Source organism: Heterocephalus glaber, unplaced genomic scaffold (assembly GCF_053883595.1).
Source record: "Heterocephalus glaber isolate CG9 unplaced genomic scaffold, H.glaber_assembly_v1.0 deba00001442, whole genome shotgun sequence".
In the NCBI taxonomy this organism is placed as follows: domain Eukaryota; kingdom Metazoa; phylum Chordata; class Mammalia; order Rodentia; family Bathyergidae; genus Heterocephalus; species Heterocephalus glaber.
In genome coordinates, this window is record NW_028258296.1 from 17,094,704 (window position 1) to 17,120,841 (window position 26,138).

The following is a 26,138-nucleotide window of genomic DNA, read 5'->3' on the forward strand; positions in this document are numbered from 1 at the left end:
TAGGAGATTGCGCGTCACAGCGAATTAGTCACTGATGACTTTTAGGAGAGAGATTTCATGAAGACAGATTTCTCTTCTCAGGAAGACAGTGCAGATGCTGGGTGATAAGGAATTACTAAATATCTCTGGTGCATTTGAATACTGAAACTACAGCAATACGCTTTCCAGGAGTTTACTCCTAAATTAGAGGAAGAGCAGTAAGAAACAGGGACTACATCAAAGGGAGAGGCAGTGGCACCTGTTGAACTTGGTGTGGGCACCACTTTACCAACCACAGGTCTGTTGTCCTTCTGGCCTCTCCCGAGCTCTTACTTCCTGTCATCAAGCAGAGGTGGGTGGTGGTTACTAGGGAAGAATTGATGATGTTCAGAGATGACTAAGGCTATAAATCGCAATCAGGCTCTTCCTACAATTCAAGCTTTGGAATTCAAGGAATTCCCCCACTAAGAAAGTCATCTTCATCCACCTACTCACTGTTCCTGGCCTAATTTTTTTTTTTTTTTTACCTTTTTGAACACAGCGCTTCCTCATAAAGCTACATACAAATCCCTTGTCTTCATGACCAGTTCATTCAGAAAAGCCTTAATAATATCCCTTTCATATAAAGACATGTTCCTCAGCTCCTGGTGATTGTTAAAGGCCACATTCATAATTCTCAGAATAGCTTCACTATCCATGCAGCAAGTAGAGGGCTCAGTCTCCTTACCTTATTATGCTTAGTTTTTGTTTGTTTTTTTGGGGGGGTACTGGGGATTGAACTTGGGTCCTTGGACTTTCAAGGCAGGCGCCCGGAACCACTGAGCTAAATCCCCAGCCCTATGCTTAGTTTAAAGACATGCTAATTTAGAAAATTTTAAATGAATGTATATCTTACCTTGACTTTTACTTTGAATATATATCTTTTATTTAGCATTCACATGTTTGATGTTCAGTGCTCAGATCCACTCAAAACAACCTGATAACAAATAGCACCATATTACCTATGAACAGAACATTATTTGTGCCCTATTCAAAAACTTTTTTATTAGCTACCTACAAATTTGCTTCAACTTAGGTGCAGCTGAGGTATGAAATCTAGATGGTTGGAAGAGAATATAATTATGTGTTTACTTCATAGTTAATCTTTGTTTTATCACAGTTATGTATGGAGAATATGAATTATCTGTGTGCCATATCAACATACAGTTCAATTGCATACTGTTTGTGCTCTTCTTTCCAAAATACAAGTAGGTATTTTATATGCTTGAGTTTTAGCTCTATTTTTTTTTAACTTGCAAGATCATCTATGCCACTTGCAGAATTTTGCAGAATTTTGCAGCATTTTCTGTGCATCTGTGTGTATGTGTGTATACACAAACACTCCCCCACCAAGCACACAGGGAGCCACCTTCATAAACTTGCCCTGCATGGTTGTTGGTTTATCTGTCAAAGAAATTCATTACCAAGAGAATGCCTTGCTTTGTGTGCTTACTAAATTTTTAAAAAACGTTTTTCATTATATTTATGCAAACGTAACTTGGCTAGCTCATAATTTACCAAATGCAAGCATTTGTCAGGGTTATTTCCAATCATTCAAAAAAAATGTGCCTTTGTGTATTTTGATTATTTAAAGCAATTTTGTTTCCATTATGCATATGTGCAGCCAGAACAGCATGACTGTCTTGACTGAAGAAGTAGCAATGCTCTTAATTTTCATACAGGCATCTGTAGAAGTACTCTTGTTGGTTAAGCAATGTACAGATAGTGATGAGGGCATAAATGTTTTTGCACATGTTTGTTTGCTTTGGCACTTCAGAAGAGAGGGATAATGCAAAAGAAAATTACGTATGCTGTTGTTTTCCTTTAAATATACACACATATACACATATATAGTAAATTGTAAGCTGAGGAAATGTTAATATTTTGAAACATATTAAGTATGGTGCATTTCTTGCATAGAAATATGACCTCATTTTGTGCCTATACTTTAGCTAAATTCTGAGGGTTTGGGGATTTTTGTTTGTTTGCTTGGTATGGTTTGGTTTTGGTTTTGGGCTTGAGTAAGCTTTACAATCAAACTCTGAAGTTCTCCTTGTTATTAAATATTGTCATTAAAATGTTCTTACCCTGCTTTGAAGAAAATAATTGTATTTGCTCATTTGTCTATTGGATGAGTCCATCATTTTACAAAGGACAGGAAAGGGAAACAGCCGGTGTGAATCAAGGCACAGAAGATCACTCTCATGAATATAACTTGTAGTTGTGGTTTACCACATAACCATAGAATGAAGTTGTTTCTCTCTCTCTCTCTCTCTCTCTCTCTCTCTCTCTCTCTCTCTCTCTATATATATATATATATATATATATTTGTGGGGTAGGGTGGGTACTTACTACTTGTTTAATTGAATCTAAGATGTTATCAATAGTAAGAAACAGTATGATTTTATATTCTACAAAAATTAATATTCTGCCAATAAAGTGATGAGATATCACTATCCCAATTTCAGAGATTTTAAAATGAAGGAAGATACCCATCCTGCCATGGGTAGAAAAGGATATAAGGAGCAATCAGGGAGCTTTAGCTTGGAGGTAGCATGTTAAGTACATCAGCACAACTCAAAGATGTTCCTTTTCTTTTCTTTTTTTTTTTTTTTTAAAGATGTTCCTTTCCTGGCAAAAGATTTATCACCTCTCTTCAGTGTGACTTTAAAAATGTACTATGTATTTCAAACAGTTTCTAACCATTTCCCAGCATACACAAAGATATTCTCTCTTTTTAAGAGAGAAGACTTAGGCTTGAGGGAGACAGAATAGTACTACCAAAGGGGAGAAGAGGGAGCCTTAGGATTTAGGGTTTTAAAATATTTAACTTGATTGTTGTTTCTGTGAGAATCTAGGCTGTGGATTAATCTGGCTGAGACTAGATTTCTCCCCTCACTCTTTTCCCTCTATCTTATTTTTTTCTGCTTGTCAGTCTTTCCCCTCCACACCACTCTGGAAATAAAAGGCATTCAAAATTCTGTCCCTGGAAACTAGAACAGAAGTAAATACAATATTCCCTAAGATACCACTGTAAAGCAATATAAAAAATAGTCAGTAGGGATGTAGCTCAGTGATACAATCAATCCCAAGCCCTGGGACTGATCATCTAAACTGAAAAAAAAAAAAGGCAAAATTTTGATAAAATCCTAAAAAGGTATTAAGACTATCTTGTCTCAAATAAATTGTTGTCAAATATATAAACTGATAATCAAACAACTAAATTTGATTATTTTGGCCATCAGACAATGGACTTTAAGAGACACATCTTGGTTCCTTGTTCCTTCTACCAGCATTCTTCACAACATTCAGGCCCTCACCACCTATCCATCTACTAAATAGGCATGTATCAAGCAACTCATAAGAACCAGTCATTCTGGAGAGATAAAATGCTGCCTTTCGAAGCAGTGGTTCCCAAACTTTTTTTTTTTTGGTACTGGAGATCGAACTCGGGACCTTGCGCTTGTGAGGCAGGCGCTGGAACCACTGAACTAAATCCCCGGCCCTCAAGCTTTTTGATCAAAAGTCCCCTTTCCCTTCTCAGTAACTATTGAGGACTCGAAGATATTTTGTTTATGTAATTTATACCTCTCAATATTTGCCACATTGGAAATTAAAACTGAAAAAATTTAAAGATGTAATTATTAATTCAGTTTAAAAGAGCCACGACAAACCTAGTTCATAAGACACATTTTAAAGAAAAAACTATTTTTGAGAATAAAAAATTAGTCTGAAATGTGATATTATTTATATTTTTGCAGATATTTTTAATATTTGAGCTAAGAAGGGACAGCTAAATTCTCACATCTACTTCTATTATTAATCTATTATATTGTACCGTCTTGTTTGAAATATATCAAGAAAATCACCTTGCATAGACAGTTGAAAAACAAAAGAATATTTTAATAACTTTTCCAAATACATGTGATATTCTTTAATAAAGAAACTTCTGTGATAAAGGTTAGTTCCAAGTGGAATCTGAAACCATATCAATGAACTTTTAAAATTCTGTTACATTAACATACATTTTGAGTAGATCCTATATTCATACATTATATGCATGATTTTGTAACATCATGTTTTGGTCATTTAGAAAATATTGTTTCACTGAGATATGCAAATTTCTTCAATGTCAACATATTTCACAAAATACATTTCTTAAAACACCACTAAAGTTACTATAAAAGTCTATATATATTGGCAAGCTATCAAGTTCACAGTATCACACACAAATTGTTCACTAGTTTATAATTTTTGTCCAAATGTTTGAATGTTATCATTAGCTATATATACTATTGGTTGTGTGCCTAGAAGCATCTGGTGGTTTGCATTTTTTTTTTTTTTTGAGGGTTTTTTTTTTTTTTTTTTGGTACCGGGGATTGAACTCAGGTCCTTGCGCTTGCACAGCAGGCGGCCAAACCACTGAGCTAAATCCCCGGCCCCTGCATTTATTTTTTTAAAAAAATAGTTGCAAAATACTCACATCTGAATAACCATGGTGTGTTTGTCAGTTGCTCTTTAAAGTAAAAGCATGGATTTCTGTGAAAAAAGCACCCATATCAACCTACAACTCAAACATTTATTCCACAAGTGCATTTCTTTCCCTCAAGATAATCAGGGTTCGATATACAGTGGAAGTACTGTTGCACACATTCTCCCTTGTCACACAGATGTTAAAGATATATGTTCAGGGATTTGAATTTGATAAAATTAATAATAATTTCCACCATTTAAAAAACATTCTCCATTAAAATTGGTGAGTTTTAAAACATCATTGTATGTTTTGTTTTTGTTTTACTCTGCATATGAGGTGGTTAGCAACGTGAGGACTGTACTATGGCAACATAGCTGCCGTAAGCTCTGCTCAAGCTGTAGTGGTTTTGTACGCCAATACTTTCCATCATCAGTGCAAATGTCAACATTGTGGAAAGGCAAATAATGTCTTCGTTTTATTTTGAAAATAGATTTGACTTTGCAAATCCCCCTAAAAGGATCTAGGACCCCCCAGGGATCTGCCTACTTGATTTTGAAACCCTACTCTAGAGATTGAAAGGTGAAGGGAGAAGATAAATAAATAAACATGAATTTTCACGGTTTTAGTAAGTCCAGCGATGGAAAGCACAGTCTTTTCAGGCACTTAGGAAGGGATGTGTCTGGGTGGGCTCCTGAAGAACACCTGTGTGTCAGCCAGCCCGTGTGTGGCTGAGTGGGTCCTGGGACTTGGAATATTATTTCTGCTTTTATTTTACCGATGCTCTTTCTAAAGTCTAAAGAGAACTCAACCATGTGGTTTCTATACGGTACCTGGATTCCAAAAAACAAGGACATTAATAAACTATTACCAATCAAGCTTGACTTACGGTAGGAATTTGAAAGTGAGGAATTTGGAAGTGAGGATAGTTGGGTGAGATTTCATGTTCTATGCACAGACATTTTTATGTGCTAAGCCACATGTCATCTATTTTATGTCCCTTTGGGCTTTACGTCCCAATAGAAATAAATTCAGAGTAGTCCTCATCAGTGTGATCTAGCTACACACCATTGACCATTTTCAATAACACTTAGGGAAAGTGAAATAACTCAAGTGGATTGAATTCCTAGTGTGTGACTCGGTGGCCTTACAGATATTATCAAATTTAATTATAAATATATTTGATAAGTAGTATAGCATTCGCATTTTTAAGACCAAATGACTGATTCAGAGACATTAAATAATATATCAGAAAGTCACAGGGTGCATAAGATGCATCTGGCTTCCAGGCCAGCTGTGTCTAATTGGGAAGTTCCTGCATTTTCTCAGGCAGAGTGATGGCAAACTTTATAGAGACAAGTGCACAAACTGCAATCCCAAGCCCGCTTACTTATCGCACAGTGCTGACATTGCCATTAAACCTGAATACTGAGGTTTTAGTTTAGAAAAAACAACTCAGACATTAATATCTTTGGTCTTAAAAACAACACGTGTGCCATAGGTTCGCCACCACTGCAGTCCGCATTTATATGCAATAAATTAGGGAGTAGGGGGAGGTATATTGGAGTAAAATAAGTCTCAGAACACACACTGCCTATCTTGCTGGAAGCACCAGTTTACTGGGTAGTAGATTCTTAAAATATTTTTTTAAAATTCAAAGCAAAAACTGATATATAATGACATAGAATGGAAACCATTTGATGATGGAGATGGAGACTTCAAGAAATTTTCTCTTGGGAGAGAAAGATCAAAAGTCTCCCAGAGGTCCCAGGAGTAGAGAAAGTCATTGCTGGGATTGTACATTGACATTGAGAGGATTTTTGGGATGTACTCTGAGATGTGCATTCTTACATCAAACAAGCCAACATGTTTTGCACGTAACTGGACCAAATGCTGTCCACTTACTATTCAAGGCAATGTAAAAGTGCCACCAATCCCAAACTGTTGTGAATAAGAAGTGAATTTTTAAGCATTTTCCACAGATGGGTTATCTGTGAAATAGAAGAAGTGAGATTAGAAGGGAAGAGACAGTTAACTCTAATATCTACAGTCATCATCGGCCAATGATGATCATGATGATGAGAATGAGTGCCAAAAATGGTATTTCTGAATATCTACCATGCCCTGATCACTATGAATAAATTCATTATCTTAAGGAAACTGCACAGCAATCTTATAGGGCGATGTTATTATCCCCATTTGTGTCTATACCCAGACATAATATTATTGCATTTATGTTATGTCAACAAGTCCACGAGCTATTATTTTCCATATGCTGCTGATGACAAAATTGGTCTCAGAGTGGATAAGCAATTACACAAGTTTACTCAGTAAGTAAATGAGGGAAATATGCACAGACCCTAATGGATTTGAAAAGCCTTAGATCTTTTCATGCTGCCTTGATATAAGGTAGAGGTAACTACATTTATTATTGCCTAAACTTGCAGACTTTTGAATGTTAAAATGGGAATATTATTAATAATTCTGCAAAAGCTGGAGACATAAATTGGGCAACAAAGAACAAAGAACTACAGTAAGTCCCTGACTTACGAACATTTGAGTTGAGAACTTATAGGTATATAAGACTCACATGTGCACTGTATAAGACTCACTCTGTTGAATTATGAATGACTAATTTACAAATGTTCTCCTGGAACAGAACTTGTTCATAAGTCAGGGACTTACTGTAAATTGTTATTAGGCCAAGATAGGAGCTGAATGATCTCAAACTTCTTAAAAATAAACTTGTCTACATATTTGTTTGTTTTAAAATATTGACTAATCATTTCATCTTGAGTCAACTTACATAATGAAGGGGGAGAATGCCCTTATGTGTGTCATACTAAAAAGTAATTTTTCCTAGTGATTTTTAAACTGACATGATAGAGTAAGAAGTCTGTGTCATTTTCGGTATATTTGTGTACGCAACGAAACTAGATGTCTGGCACAAAATTCTACAGGAGATAGAGAAGGTTTAGAAACCCTAATTCATTATTAGAAGTTAATGAATGTGACTCTGTGGTGTAAATGTAACTTACTGATTGAGGGGGAAACTGTGAGAAGTATGTTGTGTACATGAGCACTTTCCTCTTTCAGAAGTACAACGTAATTCGGTAACAATCATTTTAGACAGTTTTTATAATTGTAGAAGATGGCTACTCCACCTTGATCCAAGTACACGTTTAGACATGTTGTTGTTTTTCTTTTATAGCTGCTTCTATTCCAATGTATCATAGGTGTAAGTTTTAATTTCTTTACAGTAAAAGAATTCTTTTGTTTCTTTTGCTTCGATGCAAGAGTTCCCTCCTCCCAGATTTTAACCTGCTTTGTTCAGATTTTCTTTCTGCTCTAATATTTTTCCTCTTCAGTAGATTTACATAAAGCTAATTGACTTAAGCTGTTTGTGATATTATTTTTGGATTTTACTGCTTCTTGCTTTAGCTGCTCCTGATGAAATCCAGATTTATTTTCTAGAGGAGGCTAATGTAGTAAAATCTTTTTTTTTTCCTTTTTGGTAAATAAGTGTTATAAGCTTTCAACCAAACAGGCCTCTCAAAAGTCCAGGAAAAATGTTGCACTAGTCCACAGACTGTTGTTTTTCTTTTTTCTTATTCTAAAGAGACATACATCTGTAAACTTGTGTGATATAATATGTAATAGCTTTGAACAAACATTTTATCCATACATTAGGTCTAAACAAGAAAAACAGCAATAACTCAAATAGTATATTTTACTGCTGTGATGCCTTATGTTATGTGTGTGCCTGTTGTTGTTGTTTTGCTTAAAGTCACCTTACAACCTTTCAAATCATCCTTATGAATCTTTTCACTTGGTTGGACATAAGAAAAGGAAGGTTTTCTCTTGGATGAATATGAGCATTATGAGGCTAAGCACTGAGAAAGAGTGTGCTGAGCACTTAATGCGACATGACCTGCATGGCACTCCCCACAAGCCTACCTTGTGAGACAGAGACAAATATGGGTCTGCGTTCACGTCAGACTGCCAACTGCTTGGGAGTGGGGTATGCCTTATCCCATGCTCTTTCTTTCGTTGTGTCTTTTGGGACCAATGGCACAGAACTTAACAGGAAACATAAGTCAAAGGAAGGAGAGTTCTTAGGTCCACTGTAAACATGAATACAACCTGGTGTTATAATTAATAGCTGAGGTTTTGAGGCCAACCAGATCAAGAAAGGCAAGGTGCCCTTTTCCCCAGGCACCTTTAAGCTTGGCAAATGCTAAAACTAGGGCTGGTTTGCTTCTTCCCTCCAAAGTCTCACAGCATCATAATTGCCCAAGGAACTGAAATGTACAATATCATTTTTTTTTTTTTTTTGGTACTGGGGATCGAATTCGGGTCCTTGCGCTTGCAAGGCAGGCAGTGGAACCACTGAGCTAAATCCCCGGCCCAACAATATCATTTTATATAAAAATGGAGAAAGGGCCAAGAGGACAAATGTACAAGTGATAGAAAGGATGAAAGAAAGGCCTTCATATTATTATATTGTTATACTAATAACATTCACTCTGGCTCTAGCACAATTTGCCAGATCCTCAAAGTTTATTTCTAGCTTTAAATAAACAGTTCCTATCGCTGGACATGACAGGCTTTGTGGTACAGGGAAAAGCAAAGTCCTAGAGGAAGAAAGACCTGGGCTGGACTAGCTCTGCTACAGATTTTGCAGTCTTGAGCATGTTCCTTGGGTCATCTCAGGTCCATTTTGTGATTTATAAAATGGTTATATTAATACCCTACCTATTCTCCAGTGCTCTCTGAGCAGACTAAGTTTCCTATACACAAAGCTAGTTGCTGTCTGATACACTCTGCATTCATTGGCTACTGTTACTGTATTGGCAAAATAGTTGTATTCCCAGAAGCTAAATTTTGTTACTGTCACAAGCTCGTTGAAAAACAACAAACAGGAATCTCTATTTTCTCTTCCCCTTGTGTCCTGCACCTTTGAAGAAAAATCTGGGTGGGAAATTAAAGCAGTATAACTAATCATGGTTAGTGAGGCTCATACATCACACACACAAAAAAAAACAAAATCAGACACTAAAATCTTTTTTTTGGGGTACTGGGGATCGAACTCAGGTCCTTGTGCTTTCAAGGCAGGCAGTCAGCAGAGCCACTGAGCTAAATCCCCAGCCCAGACCCTAAAACCTTAATGTAACCAGGCCTAAAACTGCCTAAAGCAGATAAAAGGGCAAAATAAAAAAAATCAATATACATCCCCAAAAGTATGCGTAAAAATAAATTACTTTTTTGGTGGTAGTAATGAGGAAGACTGAATGTAAGGGCAGTATTTAAAGTGATTAAGAATGCTAGACATGGGTTCATATCCAACTCCACTACACAAAATTTTAACTTCAAAAAACAGTGCCCAACTTTTTTTTTTTTTTTTTTTTTTTTTTTTTTTGGCACTGGGGATCCAACTCAGGACCTTCTGCTTGCAAGGCAGGTGGCAGAACCACTGAGCCACATACCCAGCCCCATGGCCACCATTTTTGATTCTCGGTTTTCTCATCAACAAGAGGGTGACAAGAGACCTACTTTACAGGACTGTTAGACACCACGTGCAAAGCAAGTAGCAGAAGCCTGACGAAGGACTCTGTCTCTGTTAGTAAGTGTGAACCCTTTGCCCAATGCACTGGTCTCTGTTTTCTCTTCCTGCTGTCTTTCTAAGTCATCCTCCAAGGCAAAGGCCAGAAACGTTTGTGTCTAGAACACTTGAGTGCAGCGGAGAGCTCCATGAGGATGATGCATTCCAGAATGCAAAAGTTATAAGCCTGTTTTGTATGATTTTCTACATACGTTTACAAGAAACACAGGCAGGGCTCCTCTTTGGAGAGAGCCTCGACATGGCTCCCAAAAGGCCAACTTCAAGTCAAAAGCCATGCATCACATTTTGAGATTTCACCATCAAAATTCACCTATCAGTGAGACACAGTTCGTATGACTAATCTTGTTTGACTTGGCAATGAGGTGAAATGTCAATAGGCTTCCTATTTTGACTAAAATTATTAAACATACCAAAGGGAATATTACATGTGTGTTAGTCATTTCAGAATAAAGATGAGCATACATCCCTGAAAAGTCCAACTACACTGATGGGATAATGGATCACCAGAATGCTTTCTATTTGAAATTCATACTTTATTCACATTCTTGCTTCGCTTGGAGAATTGTGTCACTGTTGCCAAAGTCTTGAGTTTCCTTTGCCCCGTGCCTGGATTCTCCATTGACATTAATGGGAATTTCACTTTCAAGCACAAGACAATATATGGAACTAAAATGACAATAGCAGAAGGAAAAGAACACATTTTAAACATTGTGCTGCAACATATTTTCCTTGACTGTTTCTGTTATAGTCATTGACGACTGCTGAGAAAGATCCATTTGGAAACCTGAAAACACATTGTCCCTAGGGACCAGTCTTTTAAAAACATACTTTTACCTTACATGTCATCACAAATTACTTAAAAGAATAATTATAGATCAATCTACATAATTTTAATTCTGTGGTTAGTTGATTACAAAAGCATACCTTTCTGGCACTGCCATTAGTCCTCTAGGTATGTTTGCTTCTTTTTTCAATCTGAAAGAATGGCAGTTTTGAGGAAAAGACTGTCCGTGTTTTCTTAAGGAAACATAATGCAAAATTGGCCACTTACTGAAATTTAAAGTGTGATGAACTTTTGCAGCTCATGTTCACACCTCAGTAATAACCTGTAGAGCTATGAGCTGTTAGAATGCAAGCATTTAAAAAAAAATATGTGAAAGAAGAAGAAATATAAATCCATTTATATGAATGACCAAATGTCAAAAATATATTAAAGCATTTTATGGGCTGTCTTGTTCATTATTTTACTGACTTAGAAACCTTGAAGTGTTCTGTATCCATTTCATTATCTGCAAAAGTATGAACTATAATGGAATTTACATAAAAATCCTGCTGGGGAGTAGGGACTTGACTGCATAGTCAGCTTTGCCTCCTAATCCAATCTTCCCCAATATAGTTGGTATGGCAGTTGCCACCCTCAAACAGCAGGCTCTCTTTTGTAAAGAAAACTATGAATTTGAGCTATAAAATGAGCAGAAGTATTTTTCTATTACTTTGGATGCTTCCTCTTGCTGAGTTTACATGAGAAGTCTAGCAGGAGGTGTTATTAAATAGCCTCAGAAATTAGCCCCAAAACAATTATCTTGGCTTAGCTGTGGAAAAAGACACTAGAGGCTTAATGAAAAGAGCATTTGAATTTTTGTCATTGAATATCTGTTGGACACCTCTGTAGTTATTAACCCTTATGGGCAGGATTTCAGATTTTTTATTATTTTTAATTGAATTGTTTTTGGAAAACTGCAGATAAAAAACACTCATCTCCCCCGCGATAGTTGCAGATCCCCAGGCACACTGTGTAATAATGGGGTTCCTCAAAGTTCACTTTAAACCTCGCTGTATGGCAAGGTTCAACATAAATTAGGATTTCACATTATAATAGATTTATGGGAACACTAAGCAGGGAAGAATGCCTCTGGTATTTTTCCACCACCCATTCCTTAAAATAAATTTCTTCCAACACCCATGGCTCTCTTTGTATTTAATAGTAAATTTGCCATGAATTAAAGCTTTCTAGTCCTCAACAATACTCCAGAAGTTACCTTTCCCTTTTCAGTTTTTCACTTCCTCCTATACATAACTGGAAAGTTAACTTTCTTGGGCTTCTTTTTCTGTAATGTTTTACCACCCCAAATAATTTCTGTCTCCCTTCTATGTACTATTTTTAAACATTTGCTGGCTCTTATCACATCAAATGTTAAAAGTCACTCAGTCAGTTGCTTTCATCTTTCCTTCCAATCCCTCTTCCCAACTTCACCTCCCCAGTCACTTCATCATTTTTTAAATTTTCTCTTAACTCTCTCCAATCTTCCACATAGTTCTGGAATTGAGTTCATCCACTTCTCCAGGTGCATCATATATCATTCCCTAAGTCTGGAATGTGATGGTTCTTTGTGTACAGCCCAAATGCAAGTGGAGTTTGTCTTTCTTTCCTGATCGTTGTCAGCATGTTGGCTCAAAGTGTTTTTGAACATCTCCCACTGACTCCTGAGGGAAGCTCTCTGCTAGGGGGCTGTGTTCTACCTGCCATCGCATATGGAAAGAATGTTAGATGAGAGAAAAGAAGGTTTTATGAACCATGTTAGAAAACATGTTTAGGTATCCCAGCCTGCCTCCTGCCATGTTTGGAAACAAATTTCTTTCCTTTGCATTCTCATTTTTATTGACTATATTTTATTACACAAATATAATGAAAGCCTATGCATGTTGCTGCTGAAGGTGGAGAACGCATCTTAACTTAGGGCGCAAATGATTTCCTAGCTGTATTACAGATGTTTTGTAAAAGTAGCTGAGAGCCAGGCATAGTGGCATGAGCCTATAATCCCAGCACTTGGGAGTCTGAGGCAGGAAGATCTTCGCAAGTTCAAGGCCAGCCTGGACTACAGCCTGAACTACATAGCAAGACCCTGTCTCAAAAAAAAAAAAAAAGAAGGAAAACACAAAATAAATAAATAAAATAAAAGTAGCTGAAAAGGGCTGCACTAAAATTAAAGCATTCTTTATTTAATATTAACAAGCTGAATCTTTATACTTTCTTCACATTTTTATTCCAATTCTTTCGACTACTTCTTCTGACCATCAAAGTAGTTCATAGCAGATACAGAATTAGGAATGAGAAGCAAGAGAAAATAAAATTTAAATGTGATATTTCTAAATTTTAGTGATGTTCAGATTCCATTTGATGTCATTACAAAGAGTACTACTCCATATAAAAAAAATTATTGCAGCTATTTGATGGAAGCAGGCTATGCCAAAATCAACCATGAGCCGCTTTAAGCAGTAGAAGAAAAGATTATGCAACACCTATGAATCAATAAAGCCAATTTGGAGAACTTATGACTCTTGTAAAGTTGGGGAAAAAAGTACTATCCACCCCAAGTTGTATATATTAATATAAAAATATACCATACTAAAAGATTCAGAGTGGCTATCAATTTTTTGTCCTCCTGATTTTATAACAGCTTTTCAAAAAATAATCTATCTCAAATTTAGACCATTTCTTTTTGCTAAAATATAGTATGTTTATCATAATCACATGTCACTCTTACCTCTGAATTGGAAGCAAATTTTGACTCAAAATCCTGCCCTTTTGTGCATTGATGGTGGTGAGAGAGAGAGGGCCTCACTGCTTTTTAGGTCTTTCCTCTTAAGTTCTATATGTGAGTCAGTACTCCTTCAGTTGTACATGAAAACAAAGGGACAGACTCAAATTGTTCTGCACCACTGGAGAAGATCTGAGCTTTCATAACTTAAAAATCTACGGAGAGTCTTTAGGTACTGTTGGCTCAAAGACAAAAAAAAAAAATCAGAGTGAGGTTTCTCCCAGTTTGTCCGTGCTTTGCCTTCCATGCGTTATTTACTCTCATCAGACTTGTCCTGCATGGAGACAGTAGTAGCTCCCATCTCCTCTCTTTCATTTCAGTAAGGTCAAGAGAACTTCTCTGCCTCAGCATGTAGCAAAAGTCTTGGGCCTGGATCTTAGTAAATGAAATAGAATTGTACGCCCCTTGCCTAACTTATCACTGTGGTCAGTCACATGAGATCTACTGCATTAATGAAACTCTTAGAAATCTTTCTATGGTGATGGAAGTCATCTACAATCCAGTATGGTAGCTACTAGTCATGTGGAGCTATTGACCAGTTGAAATGTACCTAATGCAACTGAGAAACAGAATTTTACATTTTAAGTAATTTAAATTTAAGTTATGTAACCTCTACTGTCTTGCTAGAGTTTAGGGTGTGGGGTGCAACCCATTTAGATTACTTGGACTGAGAAAGTTTGGGGGGAGCAAGTCCCATTTTTACTTACAGTAGGAAGTATAATGCCCCTAAGGGTAAAATCAACACATGTTCACTGAAAGTACTCCAAAACTTGAAATGTTACTTAATACCTTTTGACCTAATACCTTATTTTCCCATTAATGGCTCATATCATATTACCTACAGTTTTTCTATTGCTTTGGTTGTCTTTCCTTAATGAAAATGCATACAGTAGGAACTCTGCACAGATAGCTCTTCGTGCCTGTGTGAGAATCCCTCTTAAGCATTTGTTCAGGACCTTCTCCTCTTAACTGAATTATTTTTTATGTACATTATACTTACTTTTCAAAAAATATTGTAAGGATATTATGATACCATTATATTATGAAAACCAAATGAAATTGAAATGCATGCATATTTAATACAGACAAGTCAAATGGGAAAGTATTAATCAATGTATCAGCATTGCTGTATCAAGCATGCAGTGACAACTGCAATGCAATACAGCAGTACCTCAGTTCTCAAACTGTGGAATGAATTAATTCCAAGATTCTGGAAAGCATGGTCATGGCTGTGTTTGTCACCTGATGCAGAGTTTGCAAACAAAAACAAAATTTTAGCAAACGCTTCCATTTGCAAACCAAATTGTTCCCAAACAAAAGAGTTCATGAACTGAGGTACTACTGTATACTCATTTCACTAAAATATGGAAATTGACTCATTCATCAGTTCAACTACGTTCTCAAGACAGAGTTCTTCCTGTCCTCACTGAGCTTCTAATTCTCAATTTTATGAAAATATGAAACACCATGCAACTTAGACTTGAGACAAAAGATACCAAATTAATATAAGTCTACTGTAGAAAATTTTGAAATATTGAAGTATACAAATATTAATTAAAAATTAAAAGGAAACTGGAAATTATCTATAATCCCATTACACAAGGACAATTGCCATTATTTCAATATAGATCACTTCTGGGCCAGGGATTTAGCTCAGTGGCACCACGCCTGCCTCACAAGCAGAAGGTCCTGAGTTCAATGCCCAGTACCCCAGTACCAAAAAAACAAATTTTTTAAAAATTATATAACAGTTCTGATATTATGACTACTTATGCATTTTTTTCTGGTTTGTGTGTGTGTACAAACACGTGTGCACAGTGGAGACTGAACCTAGAGTCACAAGCACACTAAACATATACTTTAACACTGAGTTATGCCCTCAGATACTTATTCATTTTTATTAAGGATGAGAAACTGCTGTAATTCCTCCTTTATACCTTCATTTTTAACCTAATGCTATATAAAAGTATCATATTTAATACTTCATAGTATTCCATTGAATGAAATATATATAGTGAAATATATTTATAGTGAAATACATACATATATATATAACTTTTAGGTTAAATAGATAAGAATATAATTTTAAATACTTAAAATATTTTAAGATATTTTGTAAAAAAAAGTTCCGCTCAGGCAGAGAATTTGTATATTTTGTTTACTGTTGAATATTAGTGCCTAAGATAGTACCTGACACCTAGAATACACTCAATAATTATTTGTTGAATGAGTAATGAGAATTGGTATATTTACCATTATAATTCAAACAGAGGAGAATGGGATGAACTCATTTCACTGAATCTTCATTATCTCTGGAGTTTTTTTTTTAATGTTTTTTTGGTACTGGTGTTCTAACTCAGGTCCTTGCGCTTGCAAGGCAGGCGGCAGAACCACTGAGTTAAATCCCCAGCCCAGAAGTGATACATATTAAAATAATGGTAGACAGAAGATGGTTTCCCCTTAGTTTTTTTTTTCATTAAGTTTATTGGTACATTTTAGGTATAAAACCAGTTACATTCCTCATTGGGATCTTGTACCTTTACATGATGTATCTGAGTTATTTTTTCCCCATTCCCCTGCCCTCCCTTCACCCGCTCCACCCTTCCCTATTTACAGAGACTTTGTTTCGATTTTTTTCCTTTTCTCATTTTTTTTCTTTTCCCTTCTTTCCTTTCCCCTACCCCTCCCACTTCCCCTACTCCTTTAAACCTTTACTTTCTATTTCACATTATCAGTTATACCATTTGAACCTTATTATTTACACTTTCAGTTTCTCACACCAGAGAAGCTATTCAGTATTTACACGTGTGTCCTATTTATTTCACTTAAGAGTATGGCCTCAATGTGCATCCATTTAGCTATAAATGTCTCTAGTTTCTCATTCTTTATGGCTGAGTAGTACTCCATTTTATAAAAAAAAACCCACATCTTCTTTCCACTTGCTCTCAGCCTCTCCCACTCTTGCTCTTGCATCTTGTTCAGTCTCTTTCTGTGTGTGTCTTTCTCTTTTCTCCTCTCTCTCTGCTTCAGTATATGTTTGCTCCCAAACATGACCCTGCAATGGTTTTCCGCTCTTTTTTTTTTTTTTTTTGTCAAGCTCTTCAACCAATGTGCTCCAGTTCCAAATTCTCTAGGGAAAGAAAACCATGTACACATATCTTGGGGCCAGTTTCTCTCCTCTGTTCCCATTCCAGACTACCATAATGAGAAGAAAGGATCATAGAGTTCAAATATGGGAGCAATTACTCACTATTATCATAGGACTCATTTTCAGAAGAAAAGGTAGGATTGCTAGACATCTCAAAAGGCCTATGTCACGATGCACCTACAGTAATACAAATGTAGGTAGAAAGTGGTTCTATATATAAATAATTCTCTGATCTAAAAAATCTATAATTTAAATCATCTTCCAACCATTACCAGTTTCAAAAATTATTTACGTAATCAGAGGTTTCTATAAAAAATCTAGTTTTAATTCTGATTCTAAATTTTTCTGTGTTTATTTTCCAACTTACCTGTTTTATCACCTGTCCACGTCAGAGATCTTTGATTCCACAGAAACCATTTTAAAGGCAAAAACTTTTCTTTTTTATTCTTCTAAGTATAGCTTCCTCTTTGTAGTTATCTTTAAACTGGCTGCTGTACCTAGCATTTTAGTGCTTTCTTTTAGTACTGTTTTTCTCAAAATTATCTGAGTTGGCAAAAATTATATAAATGAACAGAACTACCTCCTGCAATGGCACATTTCAAGCACTTTCAGGGATAATCCATTATAAACTATGCTCTCTACACTAAACAAAATAATTAGTCTCAACTAGTCATTTGATGATGCGTGAACTTTTCCACACTTTTTGTTTACTTTTCATTTCATAATTTTTATATTTTCCCCATCAATTCTGTTGGAATTTAGGTCTGGTACGGAATGAGCTAAATCACTGTCTCTTTCTCATTTAATTTCTGGCAATTAAACTTCCTAGTCCTATCTAGACTTATTTTAAGGAAAAACAAAACAACTTAGGGGCCGGGGATTTAGCTCAATGGTTTCGCTGCCTGCTGCAGAAGTGCAAGGACCTGAGTTCGATGCCCGGTACCAAAAAAATAAAATAAAATAAAAACAACTTACATTTAAGGTACACATATGAGCAGTTAACTATTTAAATGAAGCTACCTCCACTGTAAATATCCATCGTCCAGGCCATATACTCTGGTTCTTGCAATATATGACACATGGCTATATTTAGCATAGGCCGTGTTTCAGTCCCGTTGCGTCCACTATTCAGATGCATCTTCAAATGGTAGCAATAAGAGTGAAACGACAGCCTTCCTTAATGACTGATGGGGACAGTCTCATCATGGTTCTGGTCAGCCCAATGAGCATCAATCACAAAGACAGCCAGAGATGTCAAATCTGCCAAGATGCTCTTTAATCCTTCCATACTGCGAAGTCACAACTTTCAGCGCAGATCCAAGCAATTGTCCGGCTCGGTGAGCCCTAAACTTTCCCAGTTAGAGGAACCATATTATACCACAAAACACTGTTGAACAATTGTACTTTCAGTGAAAACATACAATGACCCACACCAGGGCACACCGTAACAAATACCACTTGAAATACTTTGCGTTGTTTTTTTTTTTCCTGAGAATTGCTCTCATATATACAGAGGTGGTACTTTTTGCTACACTTGAGGTTAGAAAGATTTGTAGATGAATTTTAATATACTAACTATAATAACACCTACACTAATTCAAAGAAATAAGTGCAAAACATGCTATTTATTTAGTCAACATATAGTGCTTAATGCTTTGAACAAGATGAGAACCATTGATCTAGAAAATATACTCTTTATAAAGCCCTTCTTTCCTTAATGATTCACATAATTGGGGAAAAAGTTTTGTTGTGTTAGTTTTCTTTCTTTATTTAGCATTATTGATCGACTTGATTCTCTACTTCACCTAATGTGCAGGGCAAAACCTATGATTTTATAGGAAACCATGTCTAAAATAACAAAATTACCCTCCAAGATTCAGGTAGGTAAAATTATGAGTGTATTTCCCTGAGGTGCAGTAAAATAGTTTATTTATTACTACTTCCTCAACATCTCACTCACAGGTGGTTATGTTCCGAACAATTATTGTGTAGGCTTGTGTAGGCAAGCACAATAATTTAACTTTAGGAAGCTATTATCTGAGCCAGCTTCCCTCCTCCTAGGGCCCAGGGATATTATTTACAGAAATGAACCAGTGTATTATGTTTAATACATTCTTAGAGTATTGGTACCTGACTATTGGATTTTCATGTTTAAATGTTTCTATGTTACATGATTTCATTAAAAATTTTCCCACATACCTTTTCCCTTAATTCTATTGGGTTAAGATGCTATACTGACTCTCTGATGTATCAATTTTGGACTTCCCTATACCAAATGAGAATTCTCACTTTCTTCAATATCTGATTCAAAAGTTATTTCCTCCAAGAACTTTTCACAATGAATGTCATGATTTTGCACCTCTTCTGGAGACTCCCTGGGTCAGATTTCAAATGTTCTACATCTTTTTATTTTGTTACAGCAGAAATACTGAGCTCACACTCAGTTTGAACAGCTTCATAATATACATATCTATAATGATGGTTACTTATTTTACAGATGTGTGTATGTGCTTCCTTCTGTGTGCATCTTCACAATGATTTGCTTCAGCATGAGGCAACATGACCTGTGTGTTTTCAGCTGTTTTTGTTGTTTTGAATTTCGTCCAAAGGGATTCCATATCATTTATCACTGCTGATGAAGCAACGAATATATTTTTCCCCAAAGAAGAATGATTACATACCTTGCAGTCTGTTCATTCATTAACTTACCCATTGAAGATTAGTTATTGATCACATCCTGGTGGACAGTACTTTCTAAGGGCTTAGGATACGGTACCGAAAGAGACACAGCCTCTGTCACTGAGCCTTTTGCACCAAGACAATCTGTTCAAGGCACTTGAATTGAGATGCTATCAAATATTGTTCCAGTACTCCCATGTTATCCGTAAAAACTAAAGTATCACTAGCCTCTGTCTCTTTCTCTTTTCTCAGTAACAAACTTACTGCTGTTAACACAGTGAAGGGGCTGGTGGGTTACAGTAACTGAGAAATCCATATAGTTTCAAAAACGAAGTTAGTGGTGGATCACAAATTCATTATTTTGACCTTGGAGCAGGTAAAAGTAGACACAGAGGAAAGGAATGTCACCCGCTGCCAACTATTGTTGAGGAATACAATGTGAGATCCACCCACAGAGGACTGGTTGATGTACACTATAAAAATCTCCAGGTAAGCCAGCTGTGAGAAATTTCAGATGAAAATCTCTACAATAAATATATTTGAAATTATACTTGCTGGAGAAAAGCTTGAGAGAACCATATGTGATTCTTTAATTTGATTTTTCTTACTTTATATCTCAAGAGTTTGCTAATGTCATTATTAATATTTTTGTCATTGCTTATGTAGATTACTTAAATGCCAACATAGGCTTACAGATGTGCTGTTTTTAATGGCAAAGATAATGATAACAGAAATAGTGATTAAAAATATACTATAAGCCTAGCTCCTTCATAACAATCCCAGAGCGCTTTACAAGAGGAATGAAACAATGAACTGAAATAACAACTGTGCTAATCGTAAACTAGTTTAAAAAGATAATATTTAGGAATTTAGGGTTTTTTTTGAAGGCCATAAATAAAAAAGATGCAGTTTTATGTTTATAGTAACTTTTAGAACTTGCTAACAGAGAATGGTAAAATAGATGACAAATTACAAATCAAAATGGCTGTTAAGTTGAAATAAGTTGGAATATTATGTGTATGTTCTAGAACATTTATTTCATTTTCTTAGCCAGTATAATGAGTATAATCATTTTCTTAGCCAATATAATCAATTTTTATATTTAATTTGCAAAAAGAAGGGATAAACCATTAGAAAACAAACTTATAATATGGCATTTTAGTTTAAAGAAACTTCTAGGGGATGGAGGTATAGCTCAGTGGTGGATATGGGCTTAGCTTTCATGAGGTCTTGGGTTTAATTTCCAACACCACACCAAAAAATGGTATTTCTAGTAATCACTAATTTAAACCCAAATCCTATGTACCATCTACATTTCACAGCAGCTATAATGTTAACTTTGATGTTATCAGGCTACCTGACTAAATTCAGTATTTCATTTATTTCAGCAAGAAAATCAAAGTATCAGTAAGGTGCTACCCCCTGGTGTCCTAGGTAGTGTCTGAGGAGGAGAGGAAGAGAGATTCCCTGATGTCGTGAGGTCACTGCAACGAGAAATGTGACCTTTGTGAGGAGTCACATATGGTGTGTTCATGGCTGCTCAGAGATACCTAAAGAAACTAAAGAAAGCAGGCTAATCATTATGGTCATAACAAATGCATTAGGCAGGGTAGCTTAAATGGTGGGCATTTCCTTCAGTTGTGGAGGCAGGAAGTCCAGGATAAAGGTTCCGGCAGGGATGGTTTCCTCGGAGGCTGCTCTCCTGGGCTTGCATTTGCTGTTCCCACACGACCTCCCTCTGTGTGCACATCCCCGGAAATCCTCTATGTGTCCCCACTTTCTCTTTTTATCAGGACTCCAGTCAACTTTGCATAGGGCCCAGCCTAAGGGCCTCATTTCAACTTAATCCTGTTGTGGCCCTGTCTCCAAATACAGTCACATTCGGTCTGGGGTTAGGGATCAGTGTACGAATTGGGGATGGGAATCTAATTCTGCCTATGTCCGCTTGCAACCACAGAATGTACCTTTATTTGGAATGGGGATCTTTGAAGATATAATGAAAGTGCTTTAGATGAAATCAGTCTCAATTAGAGTAAACCTTAAATCCAAAAAATGGATTTCCTTATGTATAACAGGAAAGGAGAACACACTTAGAGACCTGGAGGGGAAGGTGAGATAAAGACAGAGGCAGCGACTGGGGTGATGCAGCTCCAAGTCAGGTGACACACAGGGTCGCTAGCAGTTATAGAAGATGAGAGAGAAGGCAGGGAAAAGATTCCCCCTTCGAGTCTCCGGAAGAGGCAAACCCTGCTCACACTTTAATTTTGGACTTTTTGTCTCAGAACTCTAAAGGAATAAATGGGCATTTAGGCCACCCAGTTTCTGGTAATTTGTTAAGACAGCCACAGTCCCTTTTGGTAACCGGAAATAATAAATACAGCTACCATGTGCTGATGACTTCCATGTATGAGGAATTATATTAGATATACAGTATCTCTGAAATCCTCTAACCATGCATTTAATCCATTTTACAGTGAGGAAACTGAGGCTTACAGAGGAGAACATGTTCTTCCCTGAGAGGCACAGATAATAAATGTCAAAAGTAGGAGTCAAACTGATTACCATGCTGTGGTCGTTCTTCAATCCTACACCAAAATGGCACACAAAGTATCTTATGGTCAAAATCAATGAATGATTTTATGTTTACAGGAGCCAAATTAGCCAGGTGTGGTGGCACATGACTGTTATCCCAGTAGTCTGGGTGACTGAGGTAGAGGACTGCAATTTTGAGCCCAGCCTGGGGAAGTTAGCAACAAGTGAGAGACTGTGACAAAATAAAAAATAGAGAAAAAGGTCTGGGATTTACCTCAGTGTGACAGCTCGGGTTCAATCCCCTGTAACACACACATGGACACACACACACACGCACGTGAAAATCCAAGTCCAATTTTTTGATCTTAGACACTGACTGATTGGGGCAGTTGTAGAGGAGTTCAAGAGCCAGATAGAAAAAGCAACTCCCCTTAATTTTGTAGGGAATGTCCTACCCCAGCTCACCCCATAACCGAGGCAGAGAAATGAGGCCACTCTTCTCTAACTACCCCATGTCTATTGAGATTCCTATGATTATTTTCTTTCTCAAGGCTCTGCTAAATCCAGTTTCACCTGTAGTTCAATGTTGGGAAAGAATGTGCTCTTTCTTGCCATGAGCCTGAGAGTCCACCTACAGTTTTTAACCTCAGTTTTCCCATGCACTAGTTCTCTGTGACAGCCAACCTCAGTGTGGCTGTTGGTTGTTTCTGTACTGTACTTGACCGTGCTGCACAAAGCCAACATGGCACTGCACACAGGTATAACAGGAATAAGGACAGAGGAGGTAGCTGGAATTTTGAGCATTCTTGCCTCATCCACTTAGTAGGTTTTTTTCATTATCATCTGATAAAGACCCCTGCGTCTTAACCTTTCCTTGAAGCTTCAACTGACCAGTTTTGTTAATGTCAATAGAGCCTAGTTTTTCTACTTTGTAAGACTGAACCACGGAAAAGGGAATATGCTATTTCTACAGCTCACTTAATTTTTATACTTTTGTATATTTCAATCTCAGGGAATACATTTATTTTCTATTCATTCAAGAGCCTAAAACACTATCCATATGATCTATGTGCACAAATAGAAATTTATTAAATAACCAATAGAATGTTAGTTAGGGAAATTCAAGAGTCATCCTGGAAATTTTAATCTTTCAGGTCTGGTCATTATTAAAATTAAAACCCTACATTATCTGTTTTTATTTATATTGTAAAAATCAGAGGTATCTGTATTCAGCAAGTCAACTAAAATATATTTACCCATAAACTATGTTGGATGAAATTATCAAATTATCCTTTGATAACACTGGCTAAAACTAAATATTTGTCGGCAGATTGAAATACAGGTTAGAATTCAAAGTTTAAAGTAATCTGAAAAGATAGACCACAATAGTCTTAGAAACAAAATTTAAATAAATAATAAAGTCATAAAGTAAACTCTGTGTATCCAGCACTACAGAAAATGTCTCCACATTACCCACTTATGTCTTTATGGAGCCAGGCAGTTTGGCAGGATCTAGATTTTAGGTCAAGATTGAAAGCCAAGTGAACTAGTAAGCAAGATATTAGCCAATGTTCTCCTTTCCTCCACGTTAACTCTCATGACTAGAAGAGTGACGGATTCTCTGCGCTAGCCCTCATTCTTTTGCAGCAGTTTCTAGCATGACTCTCAGCAACTATTGAAGACACTTTCCTGTTTCCATCTGATCTTCCATCGGTCGGGGCAGCCCACACAAGGAAGGTCAGTGAGAGAGCAGAGTGGAAAATGCACTCTTTCCACAAATGTCTACAGGTAGCCCCCCTGTTTCGGCACCTAACACTGAAGCTAAGAGATCATATCCACGGTGTTTACTGTCAAGACCTTACAGAAAAAGCAGACAGGCTGGGCACCAAGGTTTGCCATGGGAGTTGGGGTAAGCTGTAGAGCAGACTCTGCCCAGTGCGGTGCAACGTTCTTCATCTTACTCATCTTGCCATTTGGGCTGTCTTGCTCTACATCGCAAACCTGAGTTGCAGTGTGATTTTTCTGCCCCTGCTTTCTTGACGTAGTCTGTTGTTCCAACACCTGTGTTGCTGACATCACTTTCTTCATGCTGTCTTGGCCTCTTCTCAGGCTCTGAACTCTGTGCTCTTTACCTGAAACCCTTGGCCTAGTGACCTGAGCGATCACCTCTCAGGATTCTACCTTCATAACAATCAACTTGATTACAGGGTTCCAGCCAGCAGGACTTGGGCTACTTTTGCTGACACTCATTCCAGTAGGTGCTCTGCTACGCCTGCTGCCCCAGAGACCAGAGGCCTGGTGCCCTCCTGATAATGTGGGTGCCTTTGCTTTGGAATAAACAGGCCGAGAGAAAGAGCTTCACAAAAAGAGCTTTTGTGCTAGCAACTGTAGCCACTGGAGACAAGACATTTATTCAGCACAGACCAATCCAGCAAAGCAAGCATGGCAGACAGAAAACAAAACAAAACAAAACCACAACACTAGACAACAAGAATGGAATTAATTAACTCAGCTATCCTACGGCAATCTTAGTTGCTGAGAGTGCAGTCTCTGGAGTCAAACTGCAGGGTTCCGGCCCTAGCTCTGTCACTTTCTCTGTGAAAATGGGTGTATTATTGAACTGATTGGTGCCTCAGTTTCCTCATCTATGAAAAGACAATAGATACATTGGGAAGCAAAAAAATTAGATCATGATCTAAACATCTACAGCAGTGCCAGCGTGCAGCAAATGCACCAAAATTACTAATGATTTGACAGTCCAGCCACTCATTTTTTCAACTTTAAACAAAAATACCATCAGCTCACTCAAGAAAATGCCCTGGGCTGGAGCAAAGAAAAAGAGCCACAGTGAAGTCAGATCAACTGTTAATTTTAGGATATTTTGTTAACTACTGTCATTTCAATTCCAGTTTTGCCCTATGGCAGAGAAAAGTACAAAATGAACCTAACCTGGCAATGGTGACTTAAACATTGAATGATTAAAAAAAAAGCTGATAAAGTAAGCAAGAGATACTTCAGCAGAAGTCCTACAAATATCAAGGTCAGGTGTACTGTACCCAGAGCACCAAGCAAATCACCATAATGCTACAGTGTTTGTAAACAGGGCACTCTTGACCTTATTGATGAGATAACATCCTTTCTTTATCAGGGTTCGCCCAGGCACAGTAGGTGTGTTAGCATGCTGGTTCCTTCCTTCACAATGCAGTAGCATCCCCAACTCACTTTGATAACACCAAGTGCCTCCCACAACATACACACATGTGTGTGCACGCACACACACACACACACACACATTTCTAAAGGCCTCTTAGGAAAGGGATAGGAACAGATTGAGAATCAACACTGTTGCAATAGAATCACATAAATTATCCAAGCAGTAGACTTAGTGGAAGGAAATATGTACTATGATGCCAAAGGAAGATTAGAGCTCTCTAAACTAAGTTGTTCACCCACACCTGGGAAAATAATATCTACTCTTATAAGTTATTAATATTGGGGCAAAGTCACCTTAAAGAAAAAAATTGTAGCCAAGGATTTAGCTCAGTGGTGCTGTGCCTGTCTTGCAAGCCCAAGGCCCTGAGTTCAGTCCCTGGTACCTGCAAAGAAAAAAAAGAAAAAAAAATTGTAGTGCATGAACTTTTCTTCCAAATTATTCTCTGATAAAACAGTAATTGTTCTATTTTTTCATTATTAAACCAGCATTTACTAAATGCACTACTAGATGCACATCCATGTTAAAAAGTATTATTTGAACCAGAATAGATCATCCTTGTATGTGATTTCTAGACTTTTTAAAGTAGAATTATCTGAAGTAGCATTTTCTTCTTAAGTTCTGTGTAGTGGTTATTAACACAATATGACTTAAACCAGTTTTTCCCTTTTAGTTACTGTATTTCTGTGAAGTTAAGTCAAACCTTCTGGCTTGGCAACATTTCTGTTAGATCTTCAGTGCCTTTTGGCCTGAACAATTGCACTGAATGATCCTAACAAAGTTGAGACAAGCACATGGCTATTCAGACACAGATAGGGAATTCAGACATACACAGAGACATGACTCAAAGGCTTTCG

General features: G+C 37.0%; 2 protein-coding genes across 14 annotated transcripts in view; one reads left to right on the plus strand and one right to left on the minus strand.

Moving 5' to 3' along the window:
- Positions 1-26,138, plus strand: part of Adgrl2 (adhesion G protein-coupled receptor L2) — a 537,596-nt gene that overhangs the window by 264,969 nt on the left and 246,489 nt on the right. The window lies entirely within an intron of this gene.
- LOC147827621 (uncharacterized) overlaps positions 16,397-26,138 on the minus strand; it is a 68,987-nt gene continuing 59,245 nt past the window's right edge. Inside the window, exon 5 of the mRNA XM_087212978.1 lies at positions 16,397-25,666. The gene's annotated coding sequence lies outside the window, so the exon portion shown is untranslated. The remainder of the gene's footprint in view (positions 25,667-26,138) is intronic.